Source organism: Centruroides vittatus, unplaced genomic scaffold (genome assembly GCF_030686945.1).
Source record: "Centruroides vittatus isolate TY-2023 unplaced genomic scaffold, ASM3068694v2 contig_628, whole genome shotgun sequence".
In the NCBI taxonomy this organism is placed as follows: domain Eukaryota; kingdom Metazoa; phylum Arthropoda; class Arachnida; order Scorpiones; family Buthidae; genus Centruroides; species Centruroides vittatus.
Window position 1 is genome coordinate 4,978,291 of NW_027122385.1, and position 16,475 is coordinate 4,994,765.

At 27.9% G+C, this 16,475-nt stretch overlaps 1 protein-coding gene across 3 annotated transcripts in view; it reads right to left on the bottom strand.

The window, feature by feature from the left end:
- cic (Putative transcription factor capicua) overlaps positions 1 to 12,703 on the bottom strand; it is a 123,070-nt gene extending 110,367 nt beyond the window's left edge. For 2 of the 3 annotated variants that reach the window (XM_067275597.1, XM_067275595.1), the window contains exon 1: positions 12,109 to 12,703. The gene's annotated coding sequence lies outside the window, so the exon portion shown is untranslated. Of the gene's footprint in view, positions 1 to 5,555; positions 6,481 to 12,108 lie in introns of those variants that run through there. The other variant, XM_067275596.1, reaches the window with a different exon arrangement.
- Positions 12,704 to 16,475: the final 3,772 nt, after the last annotated feature.

Below are 16,475 nucleotides of genomic sequence, written 5' to 3' on the forward strand. Positions count from 1 at the left end.
AATATTCTTTATTGACAGTTTAGCTAGTCTGAAGGAATTCATGATTCCTTCAGACTAGCTAAACTGTCAACAAAGAAACAGTCAACACAACCTTGATTTTTTGACTGACTTTGATGCAATCTTTTTGGTCTTGCTTCATTTATCAAGTGCCTTTCACTTGATTGTTGAGCTGTTTCAGTGTAAAAAGCATAGATCCATGTTTCATCACCTGTAATGATGTGTTTTAAGAACGATTCACCTTGAGAAAGCATTTGCATTTGCCACTTGAACATATTGTTGTTTTTGGAAAAAATTCAACTTATGGCATGGCTTATGGCATGTTGCTTTTCAAGTTAAACAACTTGAAAAGCAACATGCCATAAGCCCAAATGATCTTTTAATATTGCTTGACAAGATCCAAATGATACTGGAACATGTTCAATAATGTCCCTAATTGTTAACTGACGATCACAAAGCACCAAATATTCAACTTGAATAACATGTTGTTCATCAGTTAAAATGGATGATCTACCAGAACACAGTTCATCTTCAATGTATTCTCTGCCTTCCTTGAACATCTTGTACCATTCAAAAACTCTTGTTTTTGATAGACTATCATCACCAAAAGTTTTTTTCAACATTTCCAACATTTATGTAGCAATAATTCCAAAACATGCTAAAACAAAATTTAATGCACGTTCTTTGCTCAATTACTCTTAACATTTCAAAAAATCATCAACACAAAAATTCTTTACACACAAAATAAACATTTACTTGCAAATGAAAACCAACATGATATACGAATTCTGCTAGATATCAATAAAAGTCGTACGAAACAACAAAAGAAACAATCCATGTAGTTTAAATGAACCTTTCCCAATACTTTTTGATCACAGTAGTATTCTGATGATGAAGTCTAGACCAAGAATGGCAACTTCATGCCATGTAGTGAGCAAAATTATCATTAAAGACATTTGTGGGTACCAAAGTTTTAGACTTGTAACCAGTGCTGCCGTTTCTAGGGTAATTTCAGCCTCTGAGAGTAATGTTTAGGGTAGTCTTATATTTAGGGTAAATCTAGGGTGAAACTGCTTTGTGATCTGATGCTATTACCCATCATGCCACAAGTTTCTCCTGAAAAAGTTTTAGCCTAAAACCATTCTGTTTTCCTCTATAACTGGAAAGGTTTAGGATAGGACAACAGAAGCTAAACAAAAAGATTGGTGCTAGGCACACGGGTGTACACTGTATATTAAACCAGAGTAGGATTTCGCTTTTCTCAATCTTTATGCCACTGGCACTCTCCATATCAGATGTAAATTAATACCTCTGATAAAGCTTAAAAATCCTAAGACATTTTGGTTATTAAGATTTTTAAAAACAATAAATTAAGAATTGTTCTGATTATTATTTCACAGTAATAGTACAGGGATCGGCATCATAGAATTGTTCATTTTATTTTTTTTATCCGAGCATGAGCCTGATGATGGTTGAGCTTTAGCTCGAGCTTGGAGTTTTCTCAATTTAGGGTAATCTAGGGTAAAACGAAGATGCCGTCAAGGTAGTTTCTCCAGAAGCAGGTGGCAGCACTGCTTGTAACGATGATGTTTAAAGAAATGAAATGAAATAAATATGCTTTAATTACAGGGCGATTTACATGAGACTTTAACCAAAAAAAGTACTATGATTTTGAAAGGGAAAAACATTTCAAGTTGAATTTTAAATATAAAAGTGTTTTACCTCTTCACAATTATATAAATATCACAGTAGATATTGAAAATGTCTGCCACTGGCATCCAAACAGAGATCAATTTGTCCCTGCATATTGTCAAATGTAAGCTTCAGCATGTTGGTATTTATTGCTTCAATTTCCTGGGTGATGATGTTTTCCAGTTACTGAATAGTATTAGGTTTTGGTATCTTTCAGATGATCCCATAACAAGCAAGCAGATAGACTTAAATTTGGAGACTTCGGCAGTCACAAATATTTGTAGATTACCCGATTGCTGAACAAATCTCAGGGCCATACTGACATTAAAAGTGTGACAAGGCACACCATTCTGTTGAAAGAAGCCATTCTACAGTTCAATATCATCAACTGCATGAAGATATTGAGATACACTTCTGTGTTGACAATCTGTTTAAAAAAAATGGAACTGATTATCTTGTTCCAAGAAATGACACACAATATGCCAACCTTTACAGGATGCATTGTTCTCATGAGTAACGTGAGGATTCTTACTTGTCCATATATCTATGTATTCTATGGGTTCACATAGCATGAAAGGTGAAACCAAGCTTAGTCCATGAACCATGTAATGTCTAATATGCCTGATTTTGACTGACAAATTCCTTAAGCCAACAGCAATAATGCATTCATTTCAGCATGTCAACTGGTGACAGTTCATGAACAACAGTAACATGATATGACTTCAGTTTATCCATTCTTGAAGCCCTCTGGCAAGTGGAATATACGTCCTGTTTCTTGCTATAGTCTGCATAATGATTTCTTTGGAGACTGTAACAAGTTGTATTTCACATACTGTACACTGTTTTCTGACATTGCAGATTACTCTTCTAAATATGTATCAACAAGGCTCCTGTCAGCTGAAGTTTCTTTGCAAGATTTGAAATAGCAGATTTCATAGGTGGTTCCCAACAAGAAAATTTTTTCTTAAACTCTTATGTGACACTCCTTAAAACAGCCAGAAATCTAATAACTTTGAACAATAAGCAAGCACTTAGCAATTATGATACTATCGTACTCAACACTAGCCAATGGTCAAAAATAACGGTATGAAATTGTTTCTACCAGATGCCAGCATTGTGGCACCATCTGTCATATGAGCCAAATGGCACAGATATGGATGCACATATCAGAACATAAAGCACTTTGTAATTGAATTTCAGCTTGAAATGTCTTCCCTTTCAAAATTATAGCACTTTTTTTAGGTAAAGTCCCATGTGAATCACCCTGTAGAATAAATGTAAAGAAGCTGATTGAAAAAAAAAAGGTTATAAACCAAAAGGATGACAGAAAAAAAAAAAAATAATAAAAATGATAAACCAAAATCATATGATTTGTTAAATGCCAGATGATTTTTCATGACATGCCACTTTGGGCACATGTGCCAAAGGTATGCCACTCCTGATCTAGACCAGTATTCCACAACCTTTTTCTACCTGTGGCACACCTATGACTCGATATGACTCAACACGGTACACCAAAATGTTATTTCCCTCAAAAATGTATGATATGATACTATTGATAGAATTTCGTAATGTCATAAACCTATTATTATTATTATTATGTTGGGTTTTGTAAGTTATACTCGGTTGACACAACTGGCTGTGTACTATGCCAGACCAGAGTCAAGGCACAGTAACCAAAACAAGACAAAAAATTAAATGTGTCAGTGTGTGTCTGTATTCAGGAATTTCCTAACAATATGACATGTATTCAATATAGTGGCCTTCTGTAGTGTGATGTATGTGTTTCTATTCAATTTTAATGTTCCCAGGCTTTTGTGTAGTGTGTGTTACATGACACCTGTAGAGGAGAGAACAACAGGTACAATAAGCACCCTATCCATCCTCCACAGATGCCTTATTTCCTGGGCGAGTTCTGTGTACTTGCTAATTTTTTCAGTGCATGCATTTTGTATATTGTGAGTGTTTGGAATGGATGCGTCTATAATGTATGTGATTTTATTGTGTTTGTCAATGAGTGTGATGTCTGATCTGTTGTGGTAAATTGTTTTATCTGTGATTATGGCTCTGTTGTAGTACATTTTGTGCATGTTGTTTTCCAATACTGTCTGTTGAATGTATTTGTACTATGGTTTGTGGATGTTTAATAATTTGTGTTTCTTTGCAAGCTCTTGACATATTATATTTGCTACTTGATTATGTCTGTGTAAATAATCTGTCTGTGCCAAGAGCTTGCAACCAAAAGTGATGTGTGTATGGTTTCTGGCACAATGTGACATTTTTTGCATGTGCCATTTGTGATTGTAGTATCTTTGAGTATAGTTTTCTGTACTTTTTAGTATTTATGACCTGATCCTGTATGGCAATCATGAATCCTTCAGTCTCCCCAAAGAGGTATCCCTGAGCTAACCAGCTGTTTGATGCAGTTTTGTCAACAAAATCCTGGGCCAAGTCATAGGGATATCTGCCATGGAGTGCCTTTCACACCCATGATTGCTTAATGGTGTTTATGCTATCTAATATGTTGTAAATGTAAATTTAATAGTGTATTATTTGAGTCTGCTAGAGTTACTGCATTATGTAACTGTGATGTTTCTTGTTTTTTGTAGAAAAACTCTCGCAGTGTCTGTATTTGTATGTAGTGGAGGTTAACTACGGTATGTCGATCAGGCCACATTCGCCATCTTTATGTGGATCTTCAGGGTTAATCTTTCTATGGCGGATTTAGGATGATGTTTATGCTTAGTAAGTGTTTTTCTTGTTTTCATTTGGAGTTGCTCAAGATCTGTGTGAGTCCAATGTATAACTCCAAAAGAATAAGTGAATACTGGGCGAATACTGGGATGTGTTTATTGCTTTAACATCATCTTATTTCATCAGTGCTGCGGCAGAGATGAAATACAAGCATAAGAAACACAGCAACTGTGATAAAAATATATAAATAAAACTTGAAATTAATAGAATATGTGAAAGTTCACATCACACCTTTCACTTTGTGTCACTATCTGTGTGGCACACCGGTTGCGGAACAATGATCTAGACTGTCAAAAACTTATTTTTGATTAAAATTGCTGTATCTTAAAAAAAATTAAAACATTAAAAATATATTTAAATAATCTATTTTGATAATGTGTATTAAAACTAAACAATATTATATATTAAGCATAGGGTAAAAGTCTTGACAAAAGTAGCACTATTAACGTAACATAAGACTCAATGTCCGATACCATTTTACATGCAAAATAACAATAATAAAACATAAGTAAACTAAGGATAAGACCGCTTTCTCGACATTTAAAATACTTTTAATATCAATATTCAAGCACCTTCAAGCAAACAGTGGTCATGTACAAGAATTAATCTATCCATTACACGTTTAAATAAACTACAAATAGCATTTAAAAAGTTTTTGAAATCTTGATATAGAGTATAAAAGTTAAACTATGTTATTCTCAGCTTTAAATACTTATGCAACAAAAAAGGAAAGCATCCAAGTCAATAAATAATCTGAGCTTACCAAAATTTAATAATTAAATTACCTGATGTAAAATCTGAAATATATAATCTATTTACACACACAAAAAAAAACTTTATATATTAAAAATAAAAATTAAATATCAGTGAATTAGGTGAATGAAATTACATTTTATTCACTCATAAATCTATGCATTTATCATATAAACAATAATCACGCACGACGCAATTTAAGACAAGAAGCGTGCATCGTTTCCAGACAATTTATAAGCAACTATTTATTTATACCAACAGCAACTAGGATTTAAAAATAAATAAATAAAAAATGTAACTTAAAAGACCATTCATCGTCGTTGCACATATAATTAACGTTAAGAGAACGTTTAGGTTACCTGATCGCCGGAATACATGATTGTATGTAGTTTCTAAGAAGGAAAATATATAAATATTTCGCTATCACGAACGAGTTTCATGAAGAACGAAGAGACAAGAATGCAAACCAAACATCAGATTTTCGATGCACGATCGGTACGTATTTTAGTTTCCTAACTTCGTTAACGAACCGATAAAGTCGAATATATAAAAATAACTTCATTCCCGTCTCGCTAGATAGCGAGAAAACTAAATCAAATTCCATGCAAGCCAAAGTGATTACTATTCTTTCATCGGTGACGACTTTACTATTTCTTCTTTAACAACTCGTCTGAACTCTGCGACTATTACCGTAAAGAGGAGCGTTGCCATTGGACCGCCACCGTCACGTGACCCTAGTCTCGTCTCCTATTGACTGCTCTCCGGGTGTTTTTATTGACATTAGTCACCTGGATAGTATATAAAAATAACCCGAATCGAAAATAATCGTTTCTGATCAAATCCGATCGTCTCCTGTTTGATTTATTTGATTACGTCGAAAATTACAACGTTCGGTTTAGTTTGTTGTTGAAACGGATCGGAAATATTTTGTGATGATGGTGCAAATGTCAATGCAACTAGAAACGTGACGTCAATGGGGGCAGCCAATTGGATGCTTAATCGCTCGGTGTCGTAGAATGTGCTTCCACGCCTTCGATCGTCCATTCACAGAGACGTTTCCATTATCGGTATTATGAAAAAAACAAAAAAACCACGGCAGAGTCTAAATTTAACATGTCGTAATTAAAGAGAATGGTTCTATTTGTTTAAATCAATAGTAAATGAGTCTGGTTGGGCCATTATCTTTTATACACAGCGTGCATATTAAGTAAAAAAGTCATAAATAACAAGTTGTATAAGTTACAAGCAATGCACTCAATACAAAAATCTCAAGTGACAAATATAAAATATGGAAATTAAGATTTTAATAATTTATGAATGGAATAAACTAGCCTATATTGAACTTTAAACATTTGAACTACTTTCCATTTCAAGCCTTGTTATAAATTATAATTATTTCAAAATATCCAGTGAAAATAAGATATAATTGAGAATTTCACAGAAAATTACCATTCTGTTTTTAATTTATTAAATTTTAACTGGCTTAAATAGGCGTATTTACTCTATGAAAGAAATTCTTTTAGAATTTAAATTAATAAATAAAAAAGAAACGTTTGCACTATCCAATTAAAACTGAAAAAAATCAACTTTTATTTGATATATTTAAACCCAGTTAAGTTATTTCGTATCTTGATTGATGCTGAGTTTATCTTTGGCATCTATCAAAATGTAACATAATTTAACTAGATACAAAAATAAGAAAATTCATTCAAATTTCTGACCGTATATCAGAAATTTTTTCCATTTACTTCACTCTCATTCAAAAAATAAATTAATGCTTTTAGAATATGAATGAAATGTAGCAAATAATAAACTAAAATATCAATTTAGAATAGCATTTTTTTTTAATTTAAAAAAAAATGTATAGGCCTATATAATATAATTCAATATTTCAAACATGTAATTTGTAAAATATTACTAGAAAAATTTGCAGACAAACTTGAAGTATTAATAGAATATATATATATATATATATATATATATATATATATATTGCGACTCATAATTCTTACATAATTGTACATTATATAAGAATTTAGAATAACTTTAGCTTAGAAATTCACTATTTTAAAGTGAATTTTTATGTTTCTATCAATAAATTTTATGTTTATGATGTATTCTTTTTTCATGGCTATATTGAGTTGAGATAAAAATATATTTATTATATAAACAAAAAAAAATACTGTTATTATATGATTATCCTCAAATTTTTGATATCTTTTATAAACTGTATATATATAAATGAAACTAGAGTAAACGTGCAACAGCCCAGCCGATGGTGTAATATTGTGTAATGGGGTACAGGAAGATCGAAAACGTTGACTCCGTTTAATAGTCGAAGAAAAATAGTCATGACATTAACAAGAAATCAAAACTTTGATCGTTATTCTTAGAAATTTCTATCAAATTATGTCACAAATCCATAAAATCTCATTAAAGAATTCATTCTTTACAAAGTATAAAATTTAAAATATTTTAAAATTACGTTTAATTCAATATACACTGGATTAATTTTTACAAATTTCATATAGAATTATCATTATTAAAGGATATCTAAATATAGGCATGTATAAGCGCGCACTCTCTATTAGTTAATAATTATAGGAGTAAATTACATTACATATTTTCTCTGAAATTTTAAAAGGTAAAATAGCATAAAGTGCGTAATAGTTTCCTACTTTATTTTTAATATTTTATTCTTTGTAATTTCCTGCTTACAGTACGGAATAATCAACATTGATCTTACACCTTACAATAACTGGCGAACAAAAGTGACTCATGAAAAACTACTGCACTCCACTCATATCTACCAATCAACAAGGATATTTTCTACTTAATCGATTTTTATATAAAAGCTTTGAATATCTTTTCACTAAAGTTGGCCTTTGGTTTCTTTATTTTTATTACAAAGATAGATTTAAGTAAAAACCAATTTTATTTTTAACTAATTTAAAGTATTAATGAAGGGATTTAATCACCTGAAAATCATTTAAATTAATTTAAAAAAATATAAAAACATCGCTTTAGAATCTTTATCTAGGCACTGGATTTTGATTGTAATTAAAATAAAGTAAAAATTTTCAACAGAAAAATAAATTCAAACTACTGTATATAGAAAAAAAAAAAAATATATATATATATATATATATTCTGTAAAAATATTTAAAATATATATATATATAACTTATACAGAAACTCATAAAAGCCTACAGTTTATAGACTTTTATATATTTTTATATATAATATAGAAAAATCTATAGTCTATATAGATCTATACTTTTTATAAATATGCCTATATTAAAAATAAAAAATAATCTAATTTAAAAAAATAACAACATAAATTGCAATAAAACTTTGTTTTTAAATATAGCTTTATTATTATTATTAAATATTTAAATTTAAATATTTTCTAAGTAAGATTTTTAATCTCTTATCATTATTTATATTAATCGTTTTTAAGAAATATAGTTTTTATATAGTGTATATGCTGAAAAATATTTTAAAAAAGTTTATATTTAGTATAAAAAATTAAATTACTTATTTTTAAATGATAAAAAGTGTTTTAATATTATACATAAATTCTACTTAAATTGAAAAGTGCTTACATGAATTATTTATTAAAATATATATTTATATATTTAAAGATTTTATAGAAAGTTTTTAACGTTTAAATCAATAAATTAATGACAAATTAAGTTGATATTTAGGAGTATTAACCTAGCAAAGGCTTTATTAATCAGAATTATTAAAAAGTAAATGACATATAATTGATGTCAATTGTCCTATCTTTTTACATTGGTAACATATGTGGTGTGTTAAAAAGGAAGAAGTCAGTTGTATATCATCCAACTACTTGAAGATATTTTTGCATAATATTGCAAAAGCATCCTCAATCAATTTGTTACGAATGTCTGTATACAATTTACGTGCACATTTTGTTATGTATTTATATTCCCCCCCCCAAAAAAAGAAAGAAAAAACAAAGTTATTATGACATATATGTACTGTTTAGTACATTAATACCATTTTCATAATTCTATAAATTTATTAACAACTTTTTTAATAATAATTAATTTATACATATTTAGTATTTTAAATATTGTCTGATTTAATTAAATAATTTATAACGTTTTAAAGTCATTCTTACTTTTAATGTATATTGATATCAAGTTTTTATATGTATGTAAATACATTATTTGTATATATAATTTATTAGTAACTTTTTTAGAAGAGTTGCTATAGCCTATATCAAAAATTATTCCTTTTATAATTAATTCAAACGTACTTTTTAATTTTATTTTACATCTTACTTCAAATCATCTTTTTGAACTTTATTAAGTGTATAAAACCCGGTCCAGTCGAGTCGGTACACGACCCAAGGGTCATATCTTCGTTTACACTCGAGTGGCAACGAGAGGGACTTCCTTTCTTACGTCACACTAACACCTAAAAATTGATCGGTAAATTTTTTAGATAGGAACCGTAGACTTTTCGGAACCGAATCCATTAAATACGAAATCAAAATTTTGGCATGGAAATCAAATTGTCAATTTCGATCACAAAGTAACACAGCTTAGCGCAAAATTTGAAAAACATACGCCATTTTCTTAATATTTATTTAAGAATTTTTTTGAGAAATTTGCTGATATTGCGACAAAATATCTACTAGATGACTTGTAGTGGGCTGAACAGTAGGCTACGCCCGGGTTCAATATCCAACGGGTGCTGACTTTGTACAAGTGTATTAATCAGTTCTTTTTTTAAGAGAGTATATACACAAAGTTGATTTAGTCGTATCATTGCACGCATGCAACGAAAATATATAAATTGATTTTTTAAATAATTATGCATAGTCGCAATCAGTTTTGGACTTTAAAAATTGCTTTATACTTTTTTTTAAATAAATGTTTACTACGAATTGAAAGTAGGCTACAAATCTCGCTTGAGTAATAATACTTATTGTTTCGCTATAAATATCAGTCTAGTATATTAATACATTTGTACAAAAATAGTTACTTGAGGATGTTAATGACCAAATCTTGATAATCGATTTGATTTATTTTGAATTTTATAAACATTATTTTATCATTAGAGTAAAAAATTACATAAAATAACTCCTTGCTGAAAGTATGAATTACTTAATAAGAAACAAAGAAATTTCAATTATTTAATTTTTAAAAAAATGTAGTTTTTATATAAAGCAGATACTAGCTCAGCCAATAATTAATCTAATACACAAAAAATAACACCTTTTACTTAAAGCTGAGTAGTTTTTATAATAATAAAATTTTAAAAATCAGCCATATTTTTTATATTTCGTATATAAAAAAATAAATTAACAAAATTTTGTCTATGAGTTTGCTTTTTAAAATAAAATTTATTGCCTATAAACTAGTAAACTGGAACAAATAAACTATATATATATTTTGTTTTTTCTTTTTTTTTGTAAATTTTAAAGTATTATTTAGATATATATATAGGCCTATATATATATATATATATATATATATATATATATATATTTTAAATAGTGAATCTCGACTTTATAATTTCCTTTAACGACTTTAAATGAATGATAATTAAAATTTTCTAAAAAGCCATAGTGATATTTAATAAAATTTTATTTCAAAATTTCACATCCACCAATCAAAATCTGATGCGAGATTGTTAAAAGTTTTATAAACATTTATATATATATATATATACACATTACTTCTAAATATTACAAAATTTAATGTTTAATGTTTTGATTACATGTTAAATACCTTTTTTTTTTAAAAAATCACACTTAAGCAATATACGTCGTCATTAATCTATGGAATTTTTGGTTTCGTCGTTATCGATGAAAAATAAAATTGCATAATATACGTCAGAGATAACATTAAATCAAATTTATATATACAGTATATATATAATTTTTAAAAAAACATTCGTTTTTTCTTTGAATAGGTACACAATTAATGAAGAAGCCACAGAAAAAATTCCTATCATAAGATTGAACTTCAAAATATACTAAACTTTCAGATAAAACTACTAAAAACACATGTACACTGCTTAGTGTTTTTGGGGAGTTAGAAAATTGTTTAACAACATTAATAAACAATTACAGTTATGACAATTTTACATTTATAAATTAATTAATATCGAATAACTTCTAAGCTAGTTACACATCATTTTAGTAGTTAAAAACATGAATCACGTTTATTAATATATATATTTTTATCTTCATTCATGATCATTCGTCAATATTTAACAATGTGATTGCGCGTCCAAGCGTGTTTTAAATAGAGGCCTATAGGGTTGACTATTCTTAGATTTTATCCTCTTTTTTCTCCAAAAAAAATATATTAATTTGCAAGAAAAAAAAAATATTACATGAAAAAAAATGCAAACTTCTAAACTGTCATTCTTATTATACGTAAGTATATATATATTGATTTTTCTATTAATTCTTAACGCTCAAAGTTACAAAACAGTATAATTAGATGATGCAATGACGAAGCTAATACATATAATAAAGTGCAAAAATTAATATAGATGCAGAAAAGAAGCGCTATCAATAAAAATCTTATTATCTAAAGTTGCATCATTTTCAGATTTTTTAGATACAACATTAGAAATTTACTTGAAAAAAAAATTATGTACAAAATATGCATCGGTGTATACACTAAATTATATGAGTTATACAAGTATTTGCGATCCGTAATGCATATGCAATTAATACGAACGTAGTAAATTGTTCACCAAACATCAGGTACAATCACATCATTTGCAACAAAGCAGGGTAAGCAAACCGTGAAAGGCAGGAATGTCGCCTACAGCGAGTACTAACTTGTTTACTACTGACATTCACGATGTCAACGATACAAAAACGTACATTACTAAAGACTATATATAACAATACAAACTTACCAATATAAAATTAATTATTCCTTTTGTTTAGTATTACTAAGAGAATAAAAATCATGAATGAGAAAACATCACTATTATGTGACAATTGACACAGCAGGTGTAGTCGAACAGTACGAAATCCAGATCGTAGCCAGCTGGTCTGGTAACTGGTATGTGTTGCGCTGTTGCACCAAAAAGCGATGACGCACCGCGTTACTCATCCAACTACAAACGTATTCTGCCAATGAGAGCTTTACGTTATCACTGGGAATCGGAAAATAGTACTACGATTTCTATCTATGACGCAAGTTATTGTTCTCCATGCAAATTCTATACTATTATATCCATTTCGTGTTTGTTTCCCAGTTACTCGACTAGTAAACTTGTTAATCTTTTTTCTCCCCTTTATTTAAATGTCTGTTGTATTCTATATTCCTTTCTACAATCGATTGTTAAATGGCTGGCTGTGAATCGAGACAGGGAACGCCTCTTCTTTCATCTCACTTACTAGACACCCCGAAGTACGTAAAAGTAATTCTGGCTCTGTGCTAAGATTTCGTCATCGACAAACTATGTTACTTCAATTATCAAATACTAAAATGTTCGACATTTTATCTCTCCGTTTCTATTGTTATGTTTGTGTTGATTACACTATAAATCTTTCTTTTTCGTCATTTAAATTCATAATTAACTGTTTAATGTTTAAAATCTTAAAAAATAAACTTGTATATTTTTGGTCTGGACATTTTTTTTTCTGGGTATAAAGGCTACAAACTAGCGTAATACGCTAATTTATTGTTATTTATAGAATGTGTTACATAGAATTTTAAATCTTGGAATTATTTCTTTCTTCCATTAAATTGTTTTAGTAAAAAAGTTCAATTTTAGTTGCAAAATCATATTATTTATTTGGGAATCTTTTTCTCTATAATAATAATTTTGTATATGGATATATACAATAGATTTCTATATTATATATCAGTTATATACTAGAATGACTAGAATGGTATTACAGATAATTCTCAAATATCATGACTCATAAAAACATTGAGATAAATTATTAGAATAATTAAGTTATTTTTTGGATAGTTTTAAATTAAATTCTGGCTGACTCAGCAATTTTTATTTTATAGAAATACAGTATATAAATACTAAAAATTAAGAAAAAGCCTTTTTAGGATAGTTCTATGTTATAAATATATTTCATGATTATATTTTACTATTTTAGTAATATTATATAAAGCTTGCATCATTCATTTTTTTAGAGATGATCTAATTTTTAAAAAAAAGGTTTCTTTATAGCTTTTTTCTTGTTAAATTAACTAGTTTATAATTATTTAAAAGTAATTTTCAAGGTGTTACATTAGAAATAATGTTACAGAATTAGGGATATAAAATAATGTAACTGTTAAAATTTAATTACTTGAAAAAAATAAGATTAATTAATTAATTTGTTTAATAAAGTTATTTATTAGCCAATAGGTGGCTGATTGATTAATATTATCAACCCTATGAATAATTCTTAAAGTGAAAAAGTTTTCAACAGGAAATACTTTATCAGATTTTTCATTAGAATTTATTTCCATTTCATGTAATATTGCATTAGTAACTTACTTTTTTATTATTATAAAATGTTATATAAATTTATAGTGCTTTTATAGCTTTTTTAAAATAAAAAAAAGCCTAAAACGCAATAGGAAAAAACAATTTAGTTATTAATTAATCCAAATTTTATTTCCTATTTTTATTTCTGATTATTTCCTATTTTTGGAAGTATATTTTCCTATTTCTAATGTTAAAAAAAATGTTCAGAAACTCTTAAGATACAAAAAGTTAATGATATAAAAAACAACAATTGAATTAAACTAATTATTTCTATAAAAATTCCCTTTTACCTTTTCCCATAAACTACTATCAGTTTTTGATTTGGATTATGGAACAGTAATAGTTATGTATAATGTTCCTTAACAACTATTGCACAAAACTTTTTAACCTTTCTCTGTATAAAAAATAGAGAATTTCAATGATTTATTGTTTAAATAATTGAATTCATTTATTAAGAATATAACAAAACAGAAAACATCAATGCTATTATTATATTTTCTAAATTTATGAAATATGAGATTATGACAAATTATTATAAACTATAGACTACTATATCATTATACATTTTACAGTCAGCATTTTTAATCAAAATTATATTTATTATGCATAAATAATAATAAGATTGTATTATGAAGAACAATATCCAAAGAAAGGATTTAACTGAAGGTTTCAGTTAATTAAACTAGTTAATTTAATTGGTTCTGGTTAATTCAACAGTAAAAAAACATAAAAGTCTTTCAATAACTGAAATGAAACTGAAAAAGAGAATATGACTATATATTAAATATTGTTGGTGTAAAATAATTTAAGAAATAATTCAATTATTCTTCTAGTATCATAAGTTTTGTTTATAATATTACAAGATATACTATTTGGTCTACTTGGTGGTGGATTATTTTATAAGCAAACTAAGCTCTTGCATTATATCTCTAAACTTAAGCTTAGACATATTATGCAAGAGTTTAGTTTACTTATAATACAATTATTTCTAATTGGAATTCTTTAAGGAATCCCTATTATAAATAATTGTGTATTAAATAGAATATAAAACTTAAAATTAGTTTATGCTTATAATCATCAGCTATGTTAATTTGCTACTAATGGTTTAACATTTCACATCATTGTTGTTATAGAATGGGTTCAGCATTATTATGAATAATATTGTATGTTCAATAGGATGAATTGAGACTTAAGCAAGATATCTTTATTATTATATTATTTTCCAAACAAAAAATACTCCTCAAAATTCATAGAAAATAATTTATATTTTAGTAATTAACATATTGATTAATTGTTAATTTTAATAAAATGCAAGATTATGTACCTAATACTGAAATAATAGTTAAATCCAATAATAAATTAACAGAACTTATCATTTTAATCAAAATAAATTTGAAATTTGTATTATACAGTCAACTCCATTTAACAGAGCACCAGATTAGGGAATAATTTGCTTACAAAAGCACTCTCCTATGTTCCCAGTTTTGTCCTGTTCTATATTAGCAGAACTCTAGTAAACAGGACTGATTAGTAGCATAGTCCATTTAAATGAGCATTGTGTTGACAGCATTTTTGAGCAGCAGTCTGCATAAGGAAGTGCTATTTTGAGGAAGATTTATAAGGGTCTATCTTTAACCCTAAGCTACATGGACACTGCTGATGTCCATGTACCTTAAGATTAGCTACCAAATTTCAGAGGTTGACTTTAAGATGTTATGTACTGTTAACTGATGTAAGATGTTATTGTATTTGTTTTTATACTGTATTCTACATTCCATTAGAGAGCATTCAGAAATTTTGAAGCAAGGATGTTCACATCTTTTTAGCTAGACTTTTCAGGGAAGAAGTGACAGTAATGTTACTGGTAAATATGCTGTGTTTACTGATTAAAATTCAAAATCAAAGCTGGAAGAGATAACTTGTAAAATCAAAACCATTCACACTTTTCCAGCAAAAGGGTTTAAGGAACAAACTTTTTCAATTTATTTTAAAAACCTATCTCAAGTTTCAAACCACAAATTTCCAATTTTGGACTTTTTCTATCAATCACACCAGCATCAATTTGCATATATATGCAGATTGATGCTAGTGTGTGTTGAATAAAGGAGTCTATCCCAGCCTCATTTTCCAACAGGATTTGGCTCCTGAAGATGGTCTCAATATTTCAATACCTTCAATTGAATAACATACCTGTTTTGGATTGATCTGTCAATTTTTCACTGATGCTAATTTTATTGAACATTGTGGAATGTAGCTAAAAAATAACTAGCAAAGTACTGAGTCATTTATATATGAAGCCAGCCTAAGTTACAACTAAAACAAGTTTGGTCTAGCATCACTTCTGAAATATGCAAACAATTCATTGATATCAAAGCATGCCAAAGATTAATGCCAGAGGTGGTCTAAGTATTGACAAATCACACTACTTTCAGCTACACTGTATGTATTGAATGAAATATATTCTTCATACCTATAATTAATTTAATTACAAAATAAACAAAACTTTTTATTTTTATTCATAAATGTCATTCTTATTACATTTTTTATTCTCAATTTTTCTTAATTTATATTAATTATTTTTATCATTCTTTTATCTGCTTTTAAAATTGTTATATTTTTAATATCTTTCATTTATATTTACATTTGAATTTTAATATAGTATTTGTAAACTTACTTGTGTTCTTTTGGTCAAACAAGTTTTATAATAGTATTTTTAAAACATTCTATTTTACTTAAAGAAGACCTCAATGTGATGTGGAAAGTACTTGTTTTTATTATTGCTA